This window comes from Stegodyphus dumicola, chromosome 5, assembly GCF_044657685.1.
Source record: "Stegodyphus dumicola isolate Sdum_Otavi_A_Nest chromosome 5, ASM4465768v1".
Classification (NCBI taxonomy): domain Eukaryota; kingdom Metazoa; phylum Arthropoda; class Arachnida; order Araneae; family Eresidae; genus Stegodyphus; species Stegodyphus dumicola.
This window is the reverse complement of record NC_140772.1, coordinates 177,176,660-177,202,344: the sequence shown is the minus strand read 5'-3', so window position 1 is coordinate 177,202,344 and position 25,685 is coordinate 177,176,660. Positions and strand designations below refer to the sequence as shown.

Here is a 25,685-nt window from a genome sequence, read left to right as displayed (position 1 = left end):
CCGTGTACATGTTAGTCAGATCATAATGAATCATTAAAAGGGGAATTGCAGAAATTTGCTTTTAAAGAGAGAATAATGCAATTAAATTAATTGATCAGAGGTAACCTGCGCTTACATTTAAAGGCATATTGCATTACGAACTAAAACGACGGACAATTCCTTCTGGCTTTGGGGTCGTATGTTAAAAAATGTACCTTTCCCATTTGCCTATAAAAGAGAAATTGCACACGTATGCGCAGATATTAACTTCTAATTAGAAAGAGGAGTATAGATTCTACATAATATCAACAATCCCCTGATTTATCGTTTTTCTTGTATGCGTCTCTTCACTTCCATTTTTGTCAAACTTTATTACGAATAAGTGGACTGCGATTGGATCCGCGTTACAAGGTGCCTCAAATTGTTAAATAATATTTTAAGAATAGGGCGCAGTGCATGAGACTTTAAATGATAAATCACTGATGCTGAAGTGAGATGAGTCTCTTTCATTCATAAAATCGCCAGTATTGTCACAGATACTTAGATATTGTACAGATTATATATAAGTAAAGTGGCCACATAACAATGCGTGATTAATAATTGTGATATTTCATGCTTTAAAATTTTCATTTATGGATAATGTATTTCAAAATAATGCGTTTGATTTCCTGTTACTCTTTAAGGCAAAACCTTGATCTGCGAGAATATCAAAACTAAAAATTTTGTAAATTCAGTACCGGATTAATCAATTGGCAAATAAGACAAATGCTTCATTCAAATGTTGCATAATTTTTCTGTGTAATATATCTAGCATAATTCAAAGCCTTTCTAAGAACTTTAAAATAAAAATTTTAAATTTTAACGTTTTTAGAAACGAATTAGAAATTTATGGTTTATATGATGAAGTAAATTGTAAACAAATCTGAATGTATGGGGGGGGGGAGGAAAGACGAAAACGCTATCCATCAATTAAAATGAGTATTTAAAATCAATAGAAATAAAATCGCATTAGTCATCTGTCTCATTATTTTTATTCAGTTATATTATTTCTACCAGTGAAAGAAATTCCTATTTCCAAGATATTGATTTACTGATTGCTGTATATTATCTTGAAATGAAACAAAAGAATGATAACTAATAAATCTAAAAATCTCCCAAAATCCCCTGAAAATTTTGTTCCGAAATAAACAATTAAAATAATGTTTTAGTTTTAAATGATAGGGAATTAGGTAAGAATAGAGAACTAATACCCAATAGAATGTGTCTAGTAGTCTCAGGGAAAACTTATACACTAAGTTTCTAAAATTCTAATTGACGATATTTTTATTTCCTTGCCGAAGTAAAGGAAGTGTTATAACCTCGAAAAATTTTGGATGTCATATTTAAACCGAAATATCCATTCTGACCGTTTTTGAATCCATTTGGACGACATTTTTGAAAGAAAGACAGATCTCTTTATACAGACAGAATAAAGGACTTTTTTTTTCGAGACAGTTTGTAAAATGGCTTTAAAAGTGATTCAAAAGGGATTTTTTTTTATGATGTCAGGTGTGTAAGTATGTACCTCGCATAACTCAAAAACAATTATCCATAGAAAACGTTGACATTTTGCATATGGGACTGGTATAATATCTGCAACTTCCGTTTTTCACTGCAATCGGCAAATATATATATATATATATTTGCCACTATATATATATATATATATATATATATATATAGTTGAAGATGCTAAATAACAATTCCAACGTTGTTTTCCACACCACAGAACATTTAATGAAGATAATCAGAAAAGGTACAAATTAGATTAAATACAAGTGCCGTTTGATACAAACAGGATTCTGTATAGTTTTACCAGTCTTATCACATAACGGATTAGTGCCTACTCGCATTTGCTGATGTATTAAACAGTTCAATTTACCACCTTCACGTGGAAAACTACAGTTCCTTATTCTACACCTTCACGTGCAGACAGACACCTCACCACCTTCGCGTGGGATAGCAGAAGAGTCTCTGTCATACTCCTCTTTCACCTCGCTGCTGGCGCATCGGTGAGGCCCTCTGGTGGTTGTGTCGCACTTACGGATACTACAACTCGGCCGTTCTGACACATTTTCGTCCACGAAAACACGGATCAGCAACACTGGAACAACAAGACAGCACCTGAAAATAAATTTTTGAAAAAACAATAGAAAAAGGGAAAAAAACAAAAAGAAAGAAGTGTGGGAGAACCACACATAGTTCTATATAGTCCACGGCTTCATGAGATCAGCTGCTGTAGTGGTACATCCAGGACCTTCATGGTGTCCCACTTTTTCCACCTGGTAACGATCTTTGCCTTTCTTCGCTGTTACACGATATGGACCGAAGAACTTTGGCCTTAACTTTAGTCCACCTCCATACTGCGTTCTTTGTATGGCAACTAAGTCGTTCACATTGTATACTTGTGCCTCTTTTCTCTTCTTGTTGTATGTTTTTCTATTCTCTTCCTGAATTTTTAGAATGTTTTTCCTTGCTTCCTCTCTCATATCTTCTCGATCTTTCATCATAATATTTCTTTCTTCTTCTTCAAGAATTTCCATAATCTTTAAGTCCTCTCGATTTCTCATTTTAACACCAGTGAGAAGCTCAAATGGAGAACTCTTTGTGCTTCTGCTCTTAGTGCTGTTCAAGATCCGTTGTACATCTCCAACATATTTGTACCACTTGGTTGGATCATCTATGGATAATTTAGATAGGATTGGAATCAGAGTGAGATGAATTCTTTCCACTTGTCCATTTCCTCTAGGAACGCCTGTAGTTGTAAATATGTGCTGGATCTTCTCTTGATTACAGTAATCTTCAAAATCTTTAGAGGTAAACGCCGTACCTTTATCACTTATAATTCTCAAAGGACTACCGAAAGTTGATTGTTGAAGTTTCAGCTTTTGCAAAGCCTCTTGAGCTGATGTAGACTTTACTGGATAGAGCCACACGAACTTTGTGAATGCATCAACCACGGTTAAGATGTGATTGTAGTTCTTATTTGTCGACGGTAATGGTCCTATAAAATCGATATGAAAAGTGCTCAAAGGGATACTTTTTTTTGGTATGGGATTCAGCAACCCTTCGCTCTTACCTCGTTTTCTGTCGCACAAAATACATTCTACACAATTTGAAATAACTTGCTCAATTCGTTTTCTAAGGTTAGGGATATAAAAGTCGGTTTTCAGCAGATCTTCTGTTTTAGACACTGCGAAATGTCCCTTGTTGTGGATACTACGTATGATTTCTAGCTCTAATGCTTCGGGTACCACAAGTAACTCACGACCACTGTCGAATTTGTATAATACTTCATTTTTCACTAGAAAATCTTTCTTTAGTCCTTGCTCGACTAAGGATTTTAGCAACTGAAGACGCTCATCACTTCTTTGCGCAGCTGCAATTTTGGCTGTAATTTCTCCCTGAGAACAAGTAACCATCATGACCGCGTTTCTACTTAAGGAATCCACATGCTTTATTTGTTGCCCAGATCTGTGAACAATTTCATAGTCAAATTCTTCTAGAAGTAACGCCCATCTCGCCACTTTAGGAGTTAAATCCTTCTTGAACATAGTCTTCTGGAAAGCATCGCAATCCGTAACTATCCTGACCTTAGATCCTAAAAGGTAATTCCTGAATTTCTTTAGAGCTTCTACTATAGCTAAAACTTCAAGCTCATAACTAGATAGCTTCTCTTGTTGGAAACTAGTTTTTTTACTCATGAAGTAAATGGGGTGTAACTGTCCATCATCTGACTTTTGTAGCAATACAGCGCCGAAACCATGACTGCTTGCGTCTGTATGCAATTCTAATGGTGCTCCTTGTTTAAAAATATGAAGAACCGGACTTGTGGATAAAAGTTCTTTCAATTTATTAAATGCATCTTTTTGCTCAGGCCCAAAATTGAATTCTGCTCCGTTACGTAGAAGATCACTTAGTGGTTTCGCTATTTTTGAATAATTGGCAATAAATTTCCTAAAATACCCAGTAAGGCCCAAGAAACTTTGAATCTGCTTAAGGTTTTTGGGTTCCGGGAAATTTTCAACAGCTCTGGTTTTTTCAGTAGAGGGGCGAATTGTACCATCCTCAATAACATACCCGAGAAATTCTATTTTTCTTTTCAAAAATTGGCATTTCTTAAAATTAATCCCCAAACCATATTCTTTGGCTACTTCTAAAACGCGTTTCAACTTTTCCAAACCTTCTTTCTCGTTTCGTGCTGGAATAATAAAATCGTCCATGTAAATAACAACAGTGTCATCCCGAATTAAATCTCTAAACACATTATAAATAAATCTTTGAAACACACTAGACGTGCACAATCCAAAAGGTGCTTTTAGAAATTCGTACAAGCCTGCGTGAGTAATAAATGCAAATATTTAGTGCAGTTTTCTTCAACTGGAACATGAAAAAAACCATTTTTTAAGTCTTATGTCGAAAAAAACCTTTGCTTCACCCAAACGATCTAAAACTTCTTCTACTTGTGCCATAGGAAAAGAATCCTTAACTACTTTTTTATTTAACTGCCTGAAGTCAACACAAATCCGTGTCTTCCCCGATTTTTTTCTACACAAAACAATAGGCGAAGCATATTCTGAACACGACGGCTTTATAATCCCATCCTTTAACCATTCATCTATTTGATTATCAACAATTTTTTGATCAGCAAAAGGAATTCTCCTCGAACGCTGAGAAACTGGAATATTATCTTTTAATATTACTTTCATTTAAGTCAGTACTGCGCGGCTTTTCTAACGGTTTATACTCATTAATAAGAGTGGAAACAGTATTGCGTAATCATTCATCTTTAATATGCCATAAATCTGTTTCGCTGTCTCCCTCAATGGCTGCAGAAATAAAAGACAAAAAATTCCTTTCCGAAGAGACGGAATCATTTTCATATTGCGTAATCATCATCTGGTCACAACAGATCATTTTTAGACAGGAAGGGGGGAAAATACAGTCTGTTATCAATTCATCAACCATCGCTGCTTCTATCTCTTTTTGTTTTTTGCTTTCGCATAAAGAAAAAAACAAACTTAGCCGTTTCCGCATTAACCACGTGACCAAACGAACTTTTCAGTTCTATACATCCACTTGATAATTTATTCGGAAAAAGGGATTTCTTTACAACTATCAATTCACTTCCAGAATCTATTAAACATTTTACTTTCTTACCATCAATCAACAGTTCAATAAATTCTAACTTATTCCTAGCTGCATTATTCGATTCAATCTCTAACCCAGATACATTTTTTGGAGACAAATTCTCCTCCTTTTCTAACCGTTTGGGACAATTTCTCGCAAAGTGAAATAATTGCCCTTTACTCCCACAAACATAGCAAATACGTTCTGGTTTACTACTATTCTGATTATTATGATTTACAAGCTTCCCTGAACCTTTGAGATTGTTCTGAGCTTTTCTAAGATTGTTTTTGGAAAAAATAAGCTTTTTATTTTCTGGAGTCTCGATTCGTGTGTTACCGGTATCAACTAAAGATTTACCCCTGCATGAATAAAATAAATCACATTCTCTTCCCAATTGATTAGGTTGAAACCAACTTTGACCCTCCCGAACACTAATATGTTCCTTTGTTTTAGAATCAAGAGTTTCATACAACTTATCAGATACAATAAGATCACACAATTTCTTAAAGTCATCTACCTCTCTTAACTTGCAATAATAATTGAAAGTTGCACTAAGTCGAGACAAGAACTGAACATGTGATTCAGATGAATGTCTCTGTGCATTTTTTAAATTGTTCAAACACTCACGCGGTGTTGGCTGAAATTCTTTCAAGATTAGGGTTTTTAATTTATCATAATCCGCGATTTCTTGTTCAGAAACATACGTTAGAACATTATTACATTTATCACCTAATAAATTAATCAACACTTCTGATTTTAACTCCACTGGTACACTTTTAGTAGTAAGAGCTTTCTCAAGTGACTGAAAAAACAAATGCATAGCTTCCGGTTTCTGAGGTACAGCTATAGTTAGTGTTTTGACGCTTTTAATAATATCTTCAACACTAGTCTGCGCGTTTCTTCTATCACTCGATAATGATTGTGATTTTAAACTTTCTAATTCAATCTGCTTCTCAATTTGAGCTAATTTAAGACGTTCGATCTCTAACAGATAGTGTTCATTACTTGTTTTAGGCGTCCGATCCTCTGCGATCGACTTGACGACGCCACGAACAAATTCAACGTTCGTTTTGAAAACATCAGAATTTTCAATAATTTTTTTAATGTCAGCTTTTTTAGCATTTTCTGGAACAGTCTGTCCAATTTATTCCGCAATTACTATTAAATCACTTTTCTTTAAATTATTTAGGAAACTCATTTTAAAAACGAAACGAAAGTATCACTATCTTCAAGAAAGAAATAAAGCAAAGTTTTCACAGTACCTTCTCTGAAGTATCCAAGTATGAAGTATCCAAATATCCGAATATCGCGGACAGGTCCCCAGATTTTCTGTAGCGGGGGAGTTGAAGATGCTAAATAACAATTCCAACGTTGTTTTCCACACCACAGAACATTTAATGAAGATAATCAGAAAAGGTACAAATTAGATTAAATACAAGTGCCGTTTGATACAAACAGGATTCTGTATAGTTTTACCAGTCTTATCACATAACGGATTAGTGCCTACTCGCATTTGCTGATGTATTAAACAGTTCAATTTACCACCTTCGCGTGGAAAACTACAGTTCCTTATTCTACACCTTCACGTGCAGACAGACATCTCACCACCTTCGCGTGGGATAGCAGAAGAGTCTCTGTCATACTCCTCTTTCACCTCGCTGCTGGCGCATCGGTGAGGCCCTCTGGTGGTTGTGTCGCACTTACGGATACTACATATATATATATACTCATAACCTTACGCGGCTTAAAAGCTTTTACCCGGCCTTTATTTGCGCAATCGTTTGTCGTGGTCATATACCTCTAGTACAGAAGTGTTTTAAGTACGAAATTATTCATGTTTTGCCAATGCCAAATTTAAATATTAAAAAAAGTCTGACTTCCGTAAAAAAAAAAAAAAAAAAAATCTGAAATGTTTCAGATTTTAAATTACGTCCAAAGGGATGTTTTCTAACATTTTGTGTGTTACCTTTCTTTATTAAATATCATGTTCCTCGCACTTAAACCATAAGATCCAGTGCAACAGCAATATCGCAAAATAGTTTTAAAACGAGCATATCTTTAGAATTTCCGATACAGAGACTCACGCGCTGGAGATAAAAATGTTTTTTCTGCACAACGTTGCCATTGCTCGCTTTGAAGTCCTTGAGTTTGTTAATCAAAAATTCATCAAAGTTTTAAAAAATAGGAAATCGATCATAAAACAAATTTCAAATTTCAAATTTGGTCTTCCACATGCTCATATTCGTTGGAGGATTACGTAATTCAAAATTCGATGACTCTATGTACCGTTATTTTATGACAATGTGAGAAATATACATACATTTACGCAGATTTTCATTATTTAATTTCTTCAAATATAAAGCAGGACTCTAACATTTTATGGCAACAGTTTGAAAAGTGAACCGACATTTATCCGTCCGACGCAAAATGCCAAAACGAAACTAATAGTCCTTCGGGATTCAAATATCTTTGGACTAAAAAAAAAAAAAAAAAAAGCCCTCTGTCTTTAATTTCAAAATTTGCAATTTTTTACTTCACTTTGAGCTTGCTTGAAAGATCCATTAATACATTTAGAATTATTCTAGGAAATAAGTTTAAATGAGGTGCAGCAGGAAATGTGTATAATTGAATAGACCGTATATGAAATCATGTAGGGTTCACATCAGGTTTTTCTAAATACCTTATGATCGTATGAAAAGCGTTACTTTCGTTCGATTACTTGGAATAATTATTTTTCATTGATTTCTCCTATGGTTTCACATAAATATTAAATTCTCACACATGTTTTAGTAAGATGGGCGAAGACGTATTTCTTGGTCAAGAATTTGCCAATTATGACTGTGTTTCACGACCAATCTTGAAAATGCATCTTTATTAATTTATTCAATAAGTAAAACGTCATTTCTAATTTCAAATAAAAGTTTAGACTTTTCAGTTACATTTTGAGATAATGCTTTCAAGTAAATTTTTAGGCTGTTCATTCCTTAAAGGATTTCCTGCGTATCGGGGAAAGACTGTGAATTAAACCAATCCTTTGATGGTCGCTGAAAGAGCTTAGGCCACATTCAGGGTATTCACTATAATGCGTGCAAACAAGCTTAATACAACTAAATAGTTTCAGCCTTATCAGATGTAAACGAGTCATACTCGGAACTCAGATTTTGTCCCATTGCGAATAGTCATGCTAACCTCCTTTCTAAGGTATTTCCAGTACTCTGGAATTAATTCGAGTGTATTACCAAATTTAGTGAGCATAGACTGCACCCCAGGCATTACGTAATTTTCTGTACAATTAAAGAGAATATTCATTTTCCTCATTACTTTCTTAACAGCGTATCGATGACGATTTTATTGCTGAAGTAGCTGACCAAAACTAAAAAGACTGATAAATGATTACTAATTATGATTTACAATTAGAAAAAGAATTAATTTTAATGAATGATTTAAAATTGTGATATATGCATTAAGTTCAGAAAAGAAAGTAACAGAAAAGGCGATTAAAATAAAGGTACAAACTTAGTACTAAATGCTCTCGAACTCCAGGACCGCTTCAATATCACAAATGTTGCCATGTAATGTAGTAAAAAAGTAAAAAAGTAAAAAAGGAAGTGCTCCTTTCAAAACTAGTATAACATACAGCTCTTTCCTCAAAATTAACCTCTTTCTATAATCTCGTCAAAAACTGTGTGCAACTTGCCGAATAAAAATGTTACATTTCCGGTTACATTATTATGGATATATGTTATGTATACTTTTGTACTATTCTTGTAATGCAATGGCGATGACTAGAAATTTTGACATTCATTAAATAATTAATTGCAATTTTATCTCAGTTTTTATTCTGACGAACTTACTAAAATATCTTCTCCAACTGGTAATTTATGTGCAAACTTCTCTATGCATCAAAATCTATCAACTTTTATTAATTACTCGACATGTCATAAATGATATCAATCTAGCCATGACTACTATGGTACACATTTTAAACCTTTCGTGTTGTTAATTTTACCATGGCACACATTTTAACCTTTCGTGCCGACAGTCAAGCATACGTGCCAAGAACTACTTTTCAGCCGAATATAATTTTAGACTTTACTTTTACTTATTTTTGAATTGAATATAATATTAGGAACCTGATCTTCAATTTGATCACATTATGCATAAAGTTAGTGTCAGTTGTTGCGGTGGAAAGGAACGTAGTGTAAGCATACAGAACTCGGCTCTTAAACTCGCCACGTGATATAAACATTCGAGGTTTCTATATCCCTTCGAATCATTTTTTTCGCTGCTATGTAGGGTCTTTTAGAGTTATTTAGGTGAGATTATATTACTCTTGCATTGGTTTTATCGCTTATGTTTCGCGTACTTCCCTTTTTATTTCAAAAAGCCTTGACTTCCATTTATTATGGCGAAGCAGGCGTTATTTATCAGGGTAAATGAGCTAATTAGTGATATGAGTGAGAGTGATGATTAATTTTCATTAATAATTCTTAAAGAGTTAGAGAGCGTAGATAAGTCCACGTGAGAATTCTCATGCGGACATTTTGTCAGAAACTGATCTCACTGAGTGTGTGCCTTCCAGTTCGCGTGAAAGATTTTGTTACTTTTTCTTGTAAACAAGCCTTCCTGTATTTTTTATTAATTGAAACGTTTACTTATGTAATTTACAAATTAAAACTTCACAATAATTAGAATAGCGCTTCCGAAAATTATTCCTAAGTAAGCAATTTTTTTATATATTTGCATGTAAAGGAAAAGGTAATTAAATGTTGATTTTAACATATATGATGGCTTAATCTAAAACAGCTACAAAAAAAATAAAGGTATAATAATAAAAGTAGTAATAAAGGTACAATAATAAAAGTAGGACATAAACATTTTCTTCGTGGTTTTTTTTTTTTTTTTTTTTTTTTTTTTTTGTTTTTTTTAAAGACATAGCTAATTAAAAAAATCCCCGGCCTGTGGGACAACTCCTTTCGACTCTCATCCGTCCCGAAGGAGCGTCTTAAAAACAAAGGCACGCCGTCAGACATTGTTTTAGGAATTGCTCGACTGGTACACTCAATTTCCTTAACAATTTTTTAAATCAACAAAGTACGCTTATTCCTTAGTTCGTTAGCAAAACGCGCAAAGCTATGTTTATTAGCTCCGCATTATTCACCATGATTTATTACCGACACCATTGGACAACGTCAAAGTGGACTGGAAAAGTGCCAAAATACATTCGAATGATGCACGATGTCAAAACTGAGTGAAATCATGACAAGTTTCGTCCGGGGGTTTATGGTGTATAAAAATTAACTCACCCGAAAATTTATAACGCCGCACGTTTTGTGTTAATATCGTTCATGCACATGATTTTTATCAATATAAGCATGCAATATTTGAAGAATATCATTAAAATATAAGATGATGCTTTCCCACATATAGCTCATAAGTACAACAATATATATATGTAAGATAAAAATGTATGAATCAGAATTATAATATAACTATAAACATTAATTCTTCCTCTCTATTCTAAAATCGTAATAACTTATCTGCATTGCGTCATTCAAATTAATCATGAGATCTTATGTAACCGTTAATACCAGATGCCTCTTGACGACCAATCACCGAATTGTAAACCAAAACTTTTCTCTTCGCTTGCTTCTATCTTTCATAACGACGCACTTCAGCTTTGCTCTTTACTCTGCTAAGATGTAATTTCGCTGGCTTGCTTTCTATCTTAACAATATATAAAAATGTAAATCTTGTGTGGAAAGGCACGATTAGAGTGCGAAGTGATTGTGGCCACAAATATCAATTGGAAATAAAAATGGAATTAAAACTGCCTCGACTGCCAAGTTCTTTAAATACTACGCAATCAAAATTCTTCTTCAATATGGATCTAATCACGCATCTACAGTGTTCCGGCTTTTCCTTTTCCTTTGCTTTTATTATGACATATATATTATATATTACAGCAATAAATGATATAATTGATGAGCATTTGCAAATATTCGTTCATCCATGAAATACTAAACAATGTATCTTAATTTTTCCGACGTTTAGAACTACGGGAATTCAGTTCTTTTCAGGTAACAAAAATCTTCAAAAGATTTTTGCGACATACTTTCGAAAAGCAATTCACGCAGGAGGGGAGCAGTTTTCAAAACCGCTTACTAATTTCAGCTGTACCATCCCTTTAAACTATATTCTTCAGAAGTTCCTTAGAATTTTCCAATTGAAAGCTGAATATGATTTAATTGACCTTTAATGAATATCCATTTCAGAATTATATATGTGAAATAGATCTCTCATTCAGAAACATTATGTTAAAAAGAACCATATTTGCATTTCTTGAGATTACCTATGTGTGAGCATATTTTTCAATTCGTGAAAATTCAGCGACATATTTCTGAGACATCAATATAAAGGGTTCAGAGAGATGTCGAAAAGTGTATTATTCTTATTTTGGCTTTCTGCGTGACGACGCATTTATAAGAGAAGTAAAATCATTCAAACTAATGCAGAAAAATTCGCATTTCTCATACCACAAGCAAAAGATAATGTACTTTACCATATGAAATCACTTTCCTTCCTGGATCGTGACTAAAAGCAGAAGGTTTCAACTAGTACAACATCTCTACGGAACTAGAACTTTTGGAAGATAGTAAAGGATAGCAATAAAAATGAAATTCTCCAGATCAGTGGCTGTACACCTTTTAAATAAAATCGATTCTTAAATTTCTAAAACATGTATCCTTTATTAGTAAATTACAAGCAAATATTGACAGCTTTTTAGATAATATTTTAAACTTTATATAACATTGATATTTTTGATTTACTGTTATCTAGCTTAGTTTGTAGAAACAGTATAAAAATCTACAAGCATAAATATTACGTATTATGTAGAAGTATCAAAAACAAGTTTGTAAATTCCGTTCATTAAAAGTTTTAATATTGTGTAGCATGGGGAAAAAGTGTATTTCTAGTTTTCGGTTAGCTTTTGCTTTTTCTCTTTTGACAATAGTCGAATCCAAACTTAACGAATCGTGTGGCATCGATGGTAACGTTTGTTAAATGTAAGTTATTCTTTAAATCTGCAAGCACTCAAACAGGTACACAATACGGAATGAAACACAAAAATTATGTATTCATATTAGCATGAAAAAGAATAAATGAGAGCTATGTTTCACACAATATTCAATTAAGAATTATATTTGATTAAAAAATTGTTATTTGAAATATTTTTTTCAATACTTGTAAGCAAAAATCATTTCGGTTTGCAGATGAAGAAGGCTATTAGTGTGTAATAGTTTAAAGATTATTTTTAAACACGCGTAGTTGCCATCAAAGACAAATATATTTATTATTATTATAGTTATTTAGTTTTCATCTTTCATCTAAATTTTTTAATTTGCCTTCATGTACTATTTGCCTTTGTATACATATGGTTGTTTATAAACACTCTCCTATAACTTTTAAATATTAAGATTTAAAATTGTATTGTTCTTCACCGTTACTAATATGAAGGTACTGATATCACAAAAATGACAATAAGAAAAAGTAACTCTCTTTTCGGTGTAACGGAAGAGGAAATGGGTGTGTATCAATCACATATAACTCGGTAAGGTAATATTATTGGCCGTCTACCTCCCGTCACTATAACGTGGCACCACTTGTGAAATATGTACAAAACAATAACCTGCTAAGATTAGCAAAAGTAGTTTTAATCAGGGGCATAAATAGCACCCTCTCAATAGCCTTAACGGGAGTAGGGAGTGGCGCAGCTACCCAAAGATAATAAAATCAATACTAATGAGGAATTAGAAAGCAAATAGCAAACATTTTACCCTTCGCTGAGCGGCACACTTTAGCCATGTTAAAATTCAAAATAAAAATACACGTGGAATGCATTTTTTATTAATGGAGTTAAAACCATCTCTCAAAGTACTCATCCAAACAGCCGTATGTTACTTAACATTTATAACTATGATTAAGATGCATGCGCTGTATGTGAGTTAAATGTTTTATGTGACTGTACTAATAAAATTCATGCTGCGTACATGCGTAAGCAAACAAAACAGTTTTAGATACATATGCGGAGAAATTACATAGAAAGTCTAGTAAACGTTCCATTACTCCCGAAACAAGGAAAGCTTAGTTCTTGGATTATGGATAAAACTTACATTGGGGACCAGCACCGATTTTAGATTTCCCCTTTATGCAGCACCACTTTTTCCGTTATCCTTTAGGCATAGACACATGGGAGAAGTCGCTATCAGAGATATGTCCATGTGTATTTTTACCTGAAGCAATGAAGTATATACGCGCCTCTTTTTAATTAACTACCTATGTATAGTTTCATATGAATCTATGGTAGCTATTTTAAATGATAATATCCTAACTTTTATGGAGGTTCGAATCCCACGAACGGGCTGGCTGCATGGGCGTTTTCGTGGTTTTCCCCATGTGTAACGTGTATACGAGCCAGTTTCCCTTAGAAAGTCCTCCACGAAAGGCATCCCTACCCTTAGGCAGATAGCCCTAGTGTGCTTTGCCGTATTCTCAATACACCAATACACCACCTAACTTTTATGATATTTTAATCGAAACTTTATATATTCAGAAAAGTGATTAATAGTACTAATCTGGAATACTTAAATGACAAAAACCTTCAAGCCAGCAACGGCAAATATATTGGTTACAGCCTAAATACACTGGGAAGACATTAAACGGAAAAGGAAGAGTTTTCATAAATCACGCTGAAATATTATAAATATAAATGTAATTAATATAACTCCCCGATAAAAATTTAAAGCATTTCATCATTTAATTTTTTATTTTTTTTATTTTTGCGTTTAATGAAATAAATGCAATAGTCGTTTGCAAAACCTGCTCAATTATCTATTTCATAATCTAAGAGAACATGCATGTTTCAAAGTTTAACTTCACTAAGTGAAGATCTTGCATAATTTTTAGCATCGTAAGTTTGATGAAAATTCTCTCATTAGTAGCAAGAGTAACTGGAGACTTTAAATTACTTTTATCCCAACTCCAATACGTTTGAAATAAACCGTATTTGTGAATTAAATATTTACAGTCCAGAAAAATTTTATTTTTAAACTTAGTTATTTTTATACACTAATTGCTTAATGAATTAAAAAAATCCATGTTAGTAAGAATTAAATAGGAAGTATTAGCACAAGAAGAACGAAGCAACTTAAGCATCTTACATTGAAAGAAATGTTTAATAAAGGAAAGGAATGAATATTAAACTTCTTTTGTAAATTTTGATACACTTTAGATCATAAATGCTTCATTATTTCATAAATAACGATTTCATATTTTTAATTTTATAACTTCTACATGTCACTAGATTTAACTGATGATTCAAACATCCTCAAGGTACCTTATTTGTTTTGATTCTCTTTCTTCTCTTCAACTTTTGAACAGCTTTACCATCTGCGACAAATTAGTTATCGAAACCCTATTAACTGTCAGTTCGCTTAGAAATAGAAATATTGATATCTGCTTTGCTTATGCGCATGCTCATTACGGTTTCTATGGAAATGAAAGAGCTGATTTCTTAGCTAAAGATGCCTTAAATTTACCCATTGATATCAACATTAGCATTCTAAAGAGCTATTGGAACTCTTTTCATTATAAGAAGCTTTTAGCTAAGTGGAATGAGGAATATATTTCATCTTGTAATGCTGAGGTCACCAAACAGTCTCTTTCCTTCTAATTACCACAGACTGCATTCGGAGTCTTTCCTCTGTATAAATTTTAAAGTTTTTCAATTTTTATTTGGTCACGGTAAATTTACAAGTTACCTGTTTCCTTTTAATCTAAGATAAAACAATTTATGTGAATGTTCAAAAAGAGTATCTCAGGTTGTGGAACATTAGATTTTCTCATGCCCTATATTTAATGGCCCTAGATTATACTTGCAGAATGATTTGAAAGTGTTTGAAGTGACTTAGCCAGTGAACTTACCTGTTTTCGTAAAGTCCAGACTGCTGTTCTCTGCTTTTGTTCGTTTTATTTATGCATGTAACTTTTAATGTTTTAGTTAACTTACTTCTGTAAGCCTCGTGGTATACATTTGTGGTGCACGGGGAGTCTGTATGTTTTCAAATAAAGAAATTAAACTAAATATCCGGTAAAATCCCAAATCCAGAATCGCTGAAGTCCTGACGTGTCTGGATCGCATATTTCACAAATGCACATCAGCGTAGCCACTGAGGGAGGGGTTTCGAAAATGGACCAATGAGCTTCTATTGCTCTTGTGACGCTAAATCTTCAAGCATGTGGGCATATGTTGTTTACGTTTTAATTTGCATTTGTTTCCCAGTTATAAATGTATGGTGTAATAGTAGAAAATCTCGTAGTGCTTTTGTTCTACGAGTTTAATTAATCGCTGACATTTTACTTTCGCGATTTTTATCACATATCGAGAAAATGACTTAAGCTACAATTAGCCGCAAATATTATGCATTTACTAACACCGGTGGATTAAGAGAGTGTAAGAGAGTGTAAGAATTAGAATACATATTGTGTATAACCTGATTATACCCATTGTTAACATTAAAAGTTATATGTGAATAAATTGAATATATTCGTTCTGAATAAGATGAGTTCATTCTGTTTGATGAGTATTTCTTGTATAGACAGTACATTTGAGAGTGAGCAGTTATTAAAAGTGAAATTTAACACACTAAATATATACGAATGCAAATTAGTTCGTATACAAAAAAGTTCACTTTGAATAAAATTCTGCATTGGCTATTATTTTAGAACATCTTTTTCATATAAACAGCAATAAAAAGTGCTGACTTCTATTTACATACATAATATTGGTGTAAGTACTTTTCTCATATGCATGGTTTTATGTAAAGATAGCATTTGGGCTCAGATGTTTATCACATATTTCTTTCTTCATCTTATTTACCACTTATTAAATAATATTTCACGTGGATATTTTTGAGGAGTGTTCAACATGTATTTGTATTTATTTCAAATTCTTTCAACCAGGTAGTGGAAGCTTCACAATTGCTTATATTTGATCTAATATGGCGATGAAAATTTTCTGAAGAAATAGACGATGCTTAAATTATGTTGTACAGAAAACTGCGTGGCAAAATATTTTCAACCATCTTGCTTAAATCTTAAAGCAAAAGGTCACGTGACATGACAGAAATATTACTGGATGCCCATTGGTCCATCCTAGAAGCCACTCCCTCGGTGGCTACACAGATGTGCACTTGTGAAATATGCGTCCGGATCTCGAACTTTGTACTGCGTGTATATATAAATATAAATATATATACAGTACAAATGAGAATAGCTACCTTTTCAGTATTTAATTTAATTTTATTTTTACTATCTAAAATTTGTACGGTTCAAAATAATATTTCTATATAGCTTTTAAACAATTTTCACTACAATAGAAATCTAAATAACATAATTTTTACTACAGCGGAATTCTAAATAATCTTAAATACTAACTTAATATACTGTTTAAACACTGATTAAAATGTATTCCAATAATTCATCGCTTTAATTAAATTTCTATTCCTTGGAGATGATATATGAAAAACATTTCTAATAATAAATAATTGATTTATTAATTAGCAGCTTTAGCGCAAGTATTATTTATCAAATACCTGGCCATTCAACCAGGGACAGGGAAAAGTGGACGGAGTGACTTTTTCCGTTATTGCTCTGCCGCTCTACTGTACCCGCTGGGCGTTCGGTTGGGCCGCATCAGATGCCAGCTTAACAAGATATTTACATTAATTCTAGACTTACGTGTTGAATATACAATTACAAAACACGGTATACAATTATAGAGATTAATCGATTAACAAAAGGTGGATTATGACAGATTAATATAACATAATTACTTCGAACATACATCATTTCCATTGACCATCAGATCATTAGGCAAAGAGCTCTACAATATTTCTTTACAGTATAGTCCTAACTCTTAAGTGCAGATCACACGTCCAGATGAGGAGCGTCGATAACTTGTCCACAATCACACAAAGCACATAGAGGCAGTCAGATTTTTAAAGCGAAATAAATGAGCACCAAGGCAGTCATGTCCAGTCAATATTCTAAAAACAAACCCATCCACAGCAGTAGCAGGAGGAGAGCCCGAGATAGACTCGGCTTTTAACAGCACTCAAATGACTTATTTTCAGTAACACTAGTAATAGCATAAATGAAAGGATTTCTTATATATCCTATTAATTTCAAGTTTGCTCTGGAGCAAATATTTGTTTATATATATATATGTATATATTAATAATTAAATGAAATTTGATTATCTCCTAGTAAATGATAAGAAAATATTAATTTTTAACTGAAATCTTTTTCTAACTGGGAGATTTTAAAAAGTGCAAAACTTATTAAAGGCATTGCGTATTGTGGACAGCAAAACTTATTAAATTTTTATTAAATTTTTCATTAAATGTACAATTAATGAAAAATTTTTAAATATAAAAATATTTAAAACATTAGAAATAAGTTTCAAGAAAATTTGTTGCCGATTCCATAGAAAGATCCTGATTCTTTAAGGAAAATTAGTCTTTTCCCATAAAATCATCAACAATTCAGTCTGACCACGTTCCGTCACTCTTGCATTTTTGAAGAATACTCCTATGCCAAAATGTAAATTAAAAATAATATAATTTTTAAATTTAAATCCTTGATTTTCAATAAATGCGAAACAATTCCCCGATGCGGTGTAAGACAGCATATGTAGACGTAATAAATGTAGTAAACTACGAAACAATAATGTAAAACTTAAAATGAGGATCAGTAGTTACAAAGTAAAAGTTACTTAATACATACAATCATAATACAATTGAAAAATATTTTAAATGGTATTACAACATTTGGACTTTTAACAGCAGCCCAAATTAGTTTTATTATTACTTACATGTTAAACCTCCTGCTAAATATTGTAATAGCCATTTTCCTATTCAACGTGGATATGTGAATGCAGCAACATGGTAAAGACCCCTCGGTTTGTTACATTAGTGACAGAATTCGAGTAACTGTCACTATAAGCAGATTTTGATTTGGCGAGAAAAATTAAAGAAACAAGTTTTCTGAATAGCTATGGAAGAAGAAAATCTAAACTGAATGGGAAGGGTTGCAGTTGGCAAAAATTCTTTACTCTCTTTGGTAAGATAATGGATATTAAAAAGATAAAAGTGATTACAATCTCAAACTAATAAGGTGAGTAAAAAGTAATAAGTTTATAATTATTTCTGACTAAAAGTAAAAGAAAAAGAAAATAGGAATATGACGGAAAAAAGTCTGTATTTAAATGTCTGCTTTAAGACATTGCGCCTCGTTATTAAATGGATAGAGGCCAGAAGTATATGTAGAACAATTAACAGTTTAAATGCAAAATATAAAAACTTTAATTCTAACAAAACCTCATCTCTTAGCCTTCTTTCGGTTTCAGGTAAGAGTATCATAACTTCATATTTTAAAGATTAAATCTGATATTTAACGCTAGCTCTTTTAAGAAAGTACATATTAATAAATTATGAGGAATTTTATTTGTTATAAATACTTGTAAAATTATTTCATCTCTCAAGTAGTCAATCTTTTAAATAAATATTTTAATTCTATTTATTTGATTTGTGTATTTATTATGATGTTACCTATAAGTTGTTTTGATATTCTAGAATTCCAATTAATTTGTTTCATTGTTTCAAATTTAAAATCTCTTCTTTTGTCAAAAAGTTTTATTTTAATCAGTTAATTATTTAAAGATCGTGATAATCTGTTAAGCTATAAAAATTATATATGCATAATTATTTAATTAGTAAACTTAATAATAAACTCTAGTGCTTGAGTAGCTTAGTTGACTTAATACATATATAGCAAAATTAATATATATATGTGTGTATAAGATATAAAAATATGCAGGAAAGTTATTAACAAATTACTAATTTAATATTCAATATCCCTTTAATTACTGATTTTAATTTAACTACATCCCCTTCAAAATTACGTACTGTACCATTTGCGCCATCATTTTACCTAATAAGAGACTTAGAACTTCCAAAACATAAAGCTGAATTCTGGAACTGTTCAGCATTTTAGCACCTGGCAGCCAACGTGAAAGTAACAATTTCTCATTACAAGTAGAAAGAGTGTCTGTCATAGCAAAAGGAGACCTAACTATGTGCCGTGACATTGAAATTGAAGGTCTTTTTGCATTCATAAATATATTACATCAGAGAGAAGACAAAATTATTTTGTCATTTGTTTCAGTTTCTCTCTTAAAGCAGTTTTGGTGCTAAGCTATAATAACTTTTTGTTGCTAATGCAGCTGATCCTAAGAAAAATTAAGAGAACACGCAAAATATTCATAAGTACCTGGAATATTATATATTTGTACGACTATTTTCTGTGATGTTAAGCTTGTTTCGATTTTACTGTGTTTACAAAACGGTTACACAAAATGCGTACTGCAGATTTAACGATGATGTTTTTTATTCACTTCTAACGATGATATCTTTTCCACACTTCATATCAAATTAGGTTTGAAGAAATTTGTAATGGCACTGTCGTAAAATGCTCTGACATTTGTTATACATATGTAATAAATTTCACTCCTAAGTAATCCTATAAGATTAAAGAACATTGTATATGTGTTAGAACTTCCAAATTTCCGACATACGTTTGTCTTCATTTCTAAGAATTTTTAGTTTTTAAGCATTTTACCGTTATCTTTTTGAACGTTTTGGATGCTTTTGTATCACATTGGAGCAACCCACCTTGTTGTTAAAGCTCGTTATAAGTGCTTGTTATGATTACTATTTAGCTACCCAAGTTGACTAAAATAAAAGAAGAATATTAACAACTTTTAAGAAAGAACTTTTTCTTTTATATCTTATACACACATATATATACTTTTATTTAAGCATTTGTAAGGTTATACTTGAATTTCCACTTTAGTTCTAGAACTCTAACAGACATATAACAAGTTATATCTCAGTCCGAGATAGAACCACAGAAACTTATGAAGGATGTAAAGCAAACTTTTATTTTAAACACCCCGAACGCTTGGGCAAGACATTGTTCTACAATGACTGCACGAGGGCAACAGGGTAATGACTACATGCAAATAAATAAGAACAGTCATTTCAAATCAAATGTTGATGAGACAACTACACTATATCAAACAATTACTCTATTTTAATACTAAGTTATAAACTGGCTTTATAAACTACTAGGCTTCCATTTACTGCTATAAATTACAAGTGCTCTATAAATTATCGGCTCTATAAATGAAAATATAAGCCTCAATGGAATGCAAAGGCAAGATAATTGCGTTCAAGTAGAGCTGGCATAATCTAACCACGTAGCCTGCAATGCCAGAAGCACTTTCTTTCAAGATCCAACAACTCATCTTAATTACACAAACAACTGATGTGGGAATCGTGCCTCAACGAAGCACCAGATGTCGCTATCTATCTCTACTCTGTAGGAACTCTCCAGGTAAACACATCTTCACTTGGTTCGAGAAGTCCGACAGAAGCGGTCTAACAAAACGCTCGCGAAGGAGCTACAACTAGACGCTTACTGGTCGCGCGTAGGCGATCGGACTTGGAACTTATTTAAAGTGACCGCACGTAGGTGGTCAGCTGTGACTTTTACATCTCCATACTGGAATCAGTGTTGTGATTACTCTCCTAAACATATAAGGACAATATTACATTAAGCACATATCACATAGATTTTGTAGGACCCGCGACATCTACACATAAGAGATACCGACATATATTTACAGTGGTAGATGCTTTTACAAAATTGGTCTGGTTTTACCGAGTCAAGACAACATCAACGGCAGAAGCTGTACAGAAACTAAAAATCCAACAAGCTGTCTTCGGAAATCCTTCAAGAATTATCTCTGACAAGGGATCTGCTTTCACTTCAAAGGACTTTGAGGAATACTGTAAAGATGAAGAATTTCAGCACATACAAATCACAACAGGCGTTCCAAGAGCCAACGGCCAGATCAAAAGAATTCATGGAACCCTTATCGCAGTGCTTGCAAAACTGTCAGTAGATGATCCTGCCAAATGGTTCAACTTTGTGCCTGACGTCCAAAGAATCATCAACAGCACAGTCAGTAGATCAACGAAATTCACTCCTTTCGAGCTGATGACAAGCGTGAAAATGAGAAATAAGGCAGACCATAGAATTAAAGAACTTCTCGATGAAGAATTCCTGAACTCCATCATCAAGGAGAAAGAGTCTATTCGTGAAGAGGCTAAAGCGAATATCTTAAAACTGCAGGAGGAGAACCGACGACAATACAATCGACGTCGTAGAGCCGCTCCACTCTACAAAGTCAACGACCTAGTAGCCATTAAAAGAACCCAGTTAGGAGGCGGTCTCAAGCTAAGACCTAAATTCTTAGGACCTTATAAAGTGATCAAGATTAAGCCACATGATCGATACGATGTAGCTAAAGTAGGCTCTCATGAAGGACCTGAAGCAACTTCCACTTCGGCAGACCACATGAAGCTTTGGTCTGATGACATCGCAACTTGAGATCATTTTGCAAACTATTTTTCAATTTTTTTTTTTTTTTTTTTTTTTTGTGTTTTACAGATGTATTCCAATGTTCGGAGGTTCTCACCTGTCGATGGCCGAGCATGTGGGAATCGTGCCTTAACGAAGCACCAGATGTCGCTATCTATCTCTACTCTGTAGGAACTCTCCAGGTAAACACATCTTCACTTGGTTCGAGAAGTCCGACAGAAGCGGTCTAACAGAACGCTCGCGAAGGAGCTACAACTAGACGCTTACTGGTCGCGTAGGCGATCGGACTTGGAACTTATTTAAAGTGACCCCACGTAGGTGGTCAGCTGTGACTTTTACATCTCCATACTGGAGCCAGTGTTGTGATTACTCTCCTAAACATATTTAATCCATTTGTACATACTCATTCCGTTTATCTTTTCTTCTATGAACCAGGAATAAAAACCTGATACTTTGAATCGTGAGTGTGGTCTCTGTTTGATGATAAGACGTCACCCTCACACTAATTTGCATTCTAGTGAGGAATACGGAAAGAAGAAGTTAAAGTACAGATTCAAATCATAATGACTGGTTAGTTTAAAATAAGACACTTGCATATTTTTTACTGCTGGAATCAGAAACATAGCTTTTAATTAATATATGGTTAACATAAATTGTTGACTTTTAACGACAGGGGGGAAGAACAATTAATTTATATCCTTAGACTTCTTTCAAGTAAAACTATTTGATTTGCAGGAATCATATCTAAGAATATTTTGTCTTTTAAGTTTTCTTATATTATGCGCGAATTAGGCTATTCTTGTTCCTAAAATATTTATTATTTGTTTATTTACTTTTAAGTTAAATGGAAGCCTTTATTTTTCTCTTTTTACTTGCTCTTCGTGGAGAACAGATATTTATTTAATTTTACATTTCTTACTTAATTATCTGAAGTACTTATGTTATGCATACACGTTTTCAGTAAAATCATTTCCCGTATCGTTTACATGGATTTCATTTAAATGAATCATTCAATTGTACTATCTCATAATGCTTAACTTTGCTTATAGATACAATTTTATTTCATAATACTGTTGTGGAGCGGGTGTTCTGCATGAAAATACATTTCAAGTGTTCATTTTAACCCTAAGGCCAAATCAGCATTTTTGCATGATGAATTTTAAAATTCAACTTCATTTTTTGTTGTGCCCCCTTTTTGTTACGTTTATTCATTATGTTTGTTATATATATATATCTCACGTACTCTGATATTTATTACAAATTTTAGTCTTATACATTTATTCTACCGTAATTTAAAAGATTGTTCCCGATTTCACATAAATAAAAATAAATTTCATCGAAAATTAGATATTTTTTCATGAAAAAAGGAGAGAGAAAGCATCTTCTAATTCTACTTAAATTTAAAATGAAACATTTCAGAATAAGAAACTCGACTTTAAGTTACAGGCAAGAGATTTGTATTCTCAAAAGTAAATTAACATATACTTTCTCACGTATTTTACAAAGTAAAAAACTTTGAATCACAGACTTTCCTATTTGTAAATAGAATGTAACATATGCCTTACATCATTTAGATGTTTATTTACAAATTTGTGACCCAGAGAATAAATTATCTGGCAATATAAATATTATCAAATTGACTATCTGATAAAGTATATTCCTCAGTTTCAATATGTAAATTATAGTTTGATGTATATGTCTGCTATACCAGGTTCTGGAATTTTATCAGATCTAAATTTCATTTTCTTCTCAGGCAATCTTTTCCAACAAATCTTTTTTTTTTAAAAATTCTCTTGCATTCTTTTTAAGAAATGATATGTTGAGTCCAAGCGTATTTTCATCTCTGGATTTTATCGCGACAAATTTCTATCTCTTTGAAAAACATTTGCAATTGCGGTAAATAAAATACAATAGCGAGCTCCGAAATATATTATTTTTATGGAGAAATGAATAATGCACACTCAAGATAACGCCCCCGCGCTTACTTCAAGGAAACTTGCACTTGAAATTTCTTTGAAGAATATATTTATTTCCTTTTTGTATGTTCTGATATGCAAACACTCAGTGAAGGATAGAGTTCTTGCGAGTTTAATAATAAATGCCCCTTTTTTACCATCAGAGATGCATGTGAAGTGAAATTTTGGGATGAGTGAACATATAAGCAGAACTAAAGATATGGATATAATAAATTAGGAATAGATGAGCAATTGTAAATAAAAACGGAAACGGAAACTTATGATAGATTTTTTTTTTATGTTGATATCTCGACATTCCGTGTCACTCGACAACTTTTTAGTAACTTTTTTTAGATATCTCTAGGCCAGACAGAGCAAATATTACATATAATTCTTATTTATGGGTATTTCTTTCCTGTTCTGTTCAAGGATTTGAGTGTTCTTTATCGGTAATTTTTGATGTTTTCGCATCGTGCCATTAATTCTTTGAACTGCCTAACAAATTTCAAGCTATGTTGTAACACTTGGCAACGCTGTTTGCTTCTTTCGAGGATACGAAGAAAGTCATGTAGCGGCTGGCCGCTGGCTCACATGCATGTCTATTGTTGCGAAACGTTAGGAGGCTTATCTGAATTTTTATGATTGCATCTTATTGCAAACTAAACTCACACCATTTCATTGTGTGTATCTTTCCTCTGTTCAAATCTAGGTGTATAAGTTTTACATGTTTTTGGGACTTTGATATTTTGTAAAGGGAAAATGTCGTTAGAAAAGAAAAGAAAACAAACTAACGGGACAATGGAAATAGAACTAGATGCCTTAAAGAGACTGGACAAAGGGGAAAGTGTAAACAGGATCACTATGGATTTAAGTGTTGGACGGACTACATTGATAGGTAGAGGTGTGAAATCGAGACTCGGTGTGTCAAAAGAGCAGGTAAGGATCGTTTAAAGTAGGGGTCTTCAACCCGTGGCCCGCTGAAGGCATTTTAGTGGCCATTTTAGTGGCATTTTAGTTGAATTTGAAGAATTTTAAGAAATTTTGATTGCAAGAAAAATTGCCTTGTCAGCTTTTGTCGAAAAAAAAAAACTTTTGTTCTCTTATTCTTGATATTTAAAGCATTTTATTGACAGGCCTGATATAATTTGAGATAAAATTTTCTGAAACTGGCGAATTTTGAAACATTTCACTTTATCTTATGTAATATACGTTCCACCTGAACTTCAATTAGAATTTATAGATCTACAATGTGACTCTGCAGAGAAAATGCAAGTTTCTTGAAAATCCTACGGTCATTGATTTTTATTCGAAGTACGTGACGGAAGACAATTATCCAGGCATTCGTAAACATGCACTCTTCATGTCTTCTGTCTGTGGAAGTACCTACATATGTGAACACCTTTTTAGAAAATGAAAATCCTAAAACCAAAAACAAGAACACGGCTGACAGACAGACATTTGAAGAGAACTTTACGAATTGCAACAACACAGATTAAACCGGATATTGAAGCTTTAATCAAGCAAAAACAATGTCAAATTTCATATTAAAACTAAAGTAACTACCATCTCCCACCAGTACTGTAAGTTTTTTTCTTTTTTATTGTAAATGCATTTTGTAACATCGTTCTGCAAAATCATCTTCATATTTTTTTCATACTTAAGAAAAAGTTTAAAACATTTTTATTCGATTTCCATTTGACTTTTTGGGATCGATGTATATATATACAAATCTGTAACACTATCTCTTTGCTTAGAATCAATTGTAGTCTTGTAAAACAAACCTTCCTATTTTATATAAATTTTCTGACTACATTATATTTTGACAGACATGTGGCCCGCGGATCTTTGTGAATTTAATGATGTGGCTCACAGGCGTGAAAGGTTGAAGACCCCCTAGTTTAAAGGAAAGGAAAAAGTACTAAAGGTGGTGAATACGAAAAATTGAGCTAGACACTTTGCTTTATTTGTGGTTAAGGTAGCAAAGGGAACAGGGAACACCCTTTTCAAGACTAATTT

At 32.8% G+C, this 25,685-nt stretch overlaps 1 protein-coding gene across 2 annotated transcripts in view; it reads right to left on the bottom strand.

Moving 5' to 3' along the window:
- The window catches only part of LOC118188083 (corticotropin-releasing hormone receptor 1-like), a 568,128-nt gene that overhangs the window by 170,193 nt on the left and 372,250 nt on the right, over window positions 1–25,685 (bottom strand). Inside the window, exon 1 of one of the 2 annotated variants that reach the window (XM_085817428.1) lies at window positions 6,411–6,768. The exons of the other annotated variant lie outside the window; for it this stretch is intronic. The gene's annotated coding sequence lies outside the window, so the exon portion shown is untranslated. Of the gene's footprint in view, window positions 1–6,410; window positions 6,769–25,685 lie in introns of those variants that run through there. 2 annotated transcript variants of the gene reach the window in all.